This window comes from Chiloscyllium plagiosum, unplaced genomic scaffold, assembly GCF_037043375.1.
Source record: "Chiloscyllium plagiosum isolate Xiang-an unplaced genomic scaffold, Cpla_swu_hap1 HiC_scaffold_27, whole genome shotgun sequence".
NCBI lineage: Eukaryota > Metazoa > Chordata > Chondrichthyes > Orectolobiformes > Hemiscylliidae > Chiloscyllium > Chiloscyllium plagiosum.
Genome location: NW_028270165.1, coordinates 1,895,491 through 1,899,163, shown reverse-complemented (window position 1 = coordinate 1,899,163; position 3,673 = coordinate 1,895,491). Strand labels below are relative to the sequence as shown.

The 3,673-nt window shown below is 47.7% G+C and overlaps 1 non-coding gene across 1 annotated transcript; it reads left to right on the top strand.

The window, feature by feature from the left end:
• Positions 1–2,509: 2,509 nt before the first annotated feature.
• Positions 2,510–2,599, top strand: trnap-ugg (transfer RNA proline (anticodon UGG)). Its single transcript is given in 2 exon segments — positions 2,510–2,545; positions 2,564–2,599. It is a non-coding gene; the product is annotated as a tRNA-Pro (tRNA).
• Positions 2,600–3,673: the final 1,074 nt, after the last annotated feature.

The following is a 3,673-nucleotide window of genomic DNA, read 5'->3' as shown; positions in this document are numbered from 1 at the left end:
TGGGTTGTTAGCGGCGCTCGGCCATCGCTCCTTCCATCCTCCTGCGATGGCACGTGAACGCGCTGGTGCCTCCGCAGGTGGGAGGAGCAGGTGACGCACTCCCGGCACTGACAGCAGGTGAACGGCCTCTCCCCGGTGTGGACCCACTGGTGGGTCAGCAGTGCAGCTGACTGAGTGAACCCCCTCCCGTTCATGGGGCACGTGAATGGCTTCTCTCACTTGTGGACCCACTCGTGCGTCTCCAGATGGCTGATCCGACTGAAGCCCTTCCTGCACACCGAGCAGGTGAATGGCCTCTCCCCGCTGTGAATACGTCTGTGGGTTTCCAGCACGGATGGGGAAGGGAATCCTTTCCCTCAGTCCCCACATTTCCACAGTTTCCCCATTGGGGGAGCTTTCCTTGTGTTGGTCTGTGTTTGAAATTACAATCAGAACGGGGACATAGTCTATCCCCACCGTGAGGGGTGAGATTTTGATTCCCCCAAGCTGAGTAAATGGTGTGAAGCACTTTTCACAGTCAGCGCACTGAATCTCCCTCACTCGGTGTCTCAGTATTCTTCCTGCCGCACCAGTGTCCAAAATCTTTCAAGCAAACAAAAGCAACCATGTCTTCTTGATTGGAATGGCTGCTGATATTCAAGTCCCAATGAATCAAGTGGCTCTGTCAGAAGTTGATGTATCATTTGTTTTCAGATTTCTTTCGGCACGTCTTCCTGCAAAAAACAATCACAAAATTAGTGATCACTGTCAGTACAGTTAATGAACATAACATTTGTGGCAGTTCCTGCAGTTTCCCAGATGCCTGCTGATCACATAATACCCAGCACACAGAAACCTGAAATCCCTCATGCAGCCAGATAGGCTTAGGTGTGTTTAGAGTAAAACATCATTCTAATCTAATCTAATCTAATCTTGAACTAAATACGTGTACATATGTATATGTCAATCAATATGCTAATCCTTTCAATGCGGCTCAGTTCCATGAGAAACTACACTTTTAATTGTGAACATGAGCAAAAAAGCAATCATTCTCCAGGGTGCAAACTGCACACGTGCCAAACTGAGGGAATACGCAAGGAAAATACCTAAAAGAGAGATAGAAAGTATTTGAGCACCTTTGCAGAATCTGTTCCCTCTCTGGATTCACTCCAGTTGCTACAAGTAAACCTCCCTGGGGGTCAGGCAGCCCTGCATCGGGAAGCACTGGGATGGTCAACTACGACCAGTTTACATGGAGAACACATCTCCACATTAAACAGCCTCGAGGCAAACTTCCCTTCCTTCCACTTAAAGTTCAAGACCCCTCAAAGCGAAATTCCCCAGGTAAGTTTGGAAGAATTTCAAAGGTGTTCACTAATCATTTCTATGAACACTTTGTTAAAGTTTAAATATTGCGAGTTTTGATAATTAGTGATTCTGAGCGAAATCACAGATCGAAAAACAGAATGTGGGAATTTATACAGAGTTTATTTTTGCACATCGACGATATGTCTGTACAACAGCATATGCCACGACAGCAGTGAAGATCGTTTGATGTCATTCTCAAACGTGCCTGCCACACGCCAGATGAAAAGCTGAATACTTCTCTGGAAAAACTGCCGAGCAATGCGGGTGAATGGCACAACGCGTGCGTGTTGGAACCATAACCCAAAAGAGAAACCATTCTCTTCTATTCATTCAACGTCGTCTTTAGCAGCTTTCCGGTATAACAGCGCTCTGTTCTGCACCTTGCCTTCTCATCTGCTTCCCAAAAAACTTCGACGTAAATATTTCACATTGATGCACAGGCCCAATGTGCACAGTTGAGATGACACACTCGTGGAGGTCTGCGGGGTCTTCTCCTGTTCTCTGTACCCTATGTTGAGGAGGGCAATGCTTGTCACTGGTCACTCCGGTGTCAGAGAAAAGTTTAGAAAGAAAACAGTTTAATTTTCTGCCAGTAGAGAGGGCCCGGTTCCTGGGGACGGGCAAACGGCAGCTGAGAGAGAGAATGAGAAGCAGCTGTTCATAGAGTCATAGAGATGTACAGCGTGGAAACAGACCCTTCGGTCCAACCCGTCCATGCCGACCAGATATCCCACCCCAATCCAGTCCCACCTGCCAGCACCCGGCCCATATCCCTCCAAACGCTTCCTATTCATATATCCATCCAAACGCCTGTTAAATGTAGCAATTGTACCAGCCTCTGCCACTTTCTCTGGCAGCTCATTCCATGCACGCACCACCCTCTGCGTGAAAAAGTTGCCCCTTAGGTCTCTTTTATATCTTTCCCCTCTCACCCTAAATCTATGCCCTCCAGTTCTTGACTCCCCGACTCCAGGGAAAAGACTTTGCCTATTTATCCTATCCATGCCCCTCACAATTTTGTAAACCTCCATAAAGTCACCCTTCAGCCTCCGACGTTCCAGAGAAAATAGCCCCAGCCTGTTCAATGTCAACTATATTTCGCTCTGAGCAAGACTCAGCTGGTTCAAGAGGTAGAGCGGGGGCACAGGCGCGCCTGCTGCGTGGCTCGTTGGTCTAGGGGTATGATTCTCGCTTTGGGTCTGCTTCGACACAGATTTGTGAGAGATCCCGGGTTCAAATCCCGGACGAGCCCGCGTTTCATGATTTGTGTAAAAGTGCCTATTTAATTTTCTCAAAAAGCACCTTCGTTAAACGAGGTTGGGCTCCCTGGAGGACCAATGGGACAGAAAGCAGCGAAGTGAAATGATTGGAGAGAGCGTTGAATAGGTTGATGTGAGTGGTGCGGTGTTTGAGGGATGTCAGCGATGAGGGTCGATTGGAAATTTGGGACAGCTCTCTTCGGAGAACAGAAGTTTGAAATCTGGCCCGATTGAAGCTTTCCAAGTCATGCGAAGTCGAGACAAAGAAAGTAATGTAGTCAAAATGCTCCCACGCCTGAAAGGATCGGCAACGATTCGGCAGTGTTTTAAAGTCATGAGGAAAAGAACCAAAAGTGACATTAGGGAGAACGCTTTCGTACAGGGAGTGGTGGTTGAGGTCAGTAAATCCCTAACTGACACTGACAAAGAGGCAGATTCATTAGACGCAAACGGGAATCCGGTGGTCATGTTTAAAGTAACAATGTGCAGAATTACATGGAGAAGGCAAGAGAATGATACAAATAGTGACCCATGTTTACTTACTGTGTCGACCCAGCAGAGCGAAGGTGGGCCGCATGTCGTCTGTCTGCGCTATGGCACATGATTCAGAGTGAAATCACAGTTCGACCAACAGAATGTGGGAAGTTAGAAAGAGTTTATATTTACACAGCCTCCATACGTCTGCACAACAGCCTATAAGACAACAGCAGTGGAGAGGTTGACATCAGTCTCGAACGTGCATGCCACGCGCCAGACGAAAGGTTGAAGGGACCCGTGGGAAGCGCCCCAGAAGTCGATAAATCGAAACCCTCCTCTGCTATTGTTCAGTGTCTCTTTGAGCGACTTTCCTTTGCGATGGTACTCCGTTCCGCATCTTGCTTTTCAAACGACTTCCTGAGTGTCTAAATGTCTATAACGGCGCTCTGTTCTTTTCCTTGCCATGTCGTTTGCTTCCCAAAACTTCGGGTATCTGATCTCAATATATCGCATCGATACACAAGTCAAATTTACACAGTTGCGCTGGCACCCTTGTGGAGCTCTGAGTTGTCTTGTCCTGTTCTCTGTCG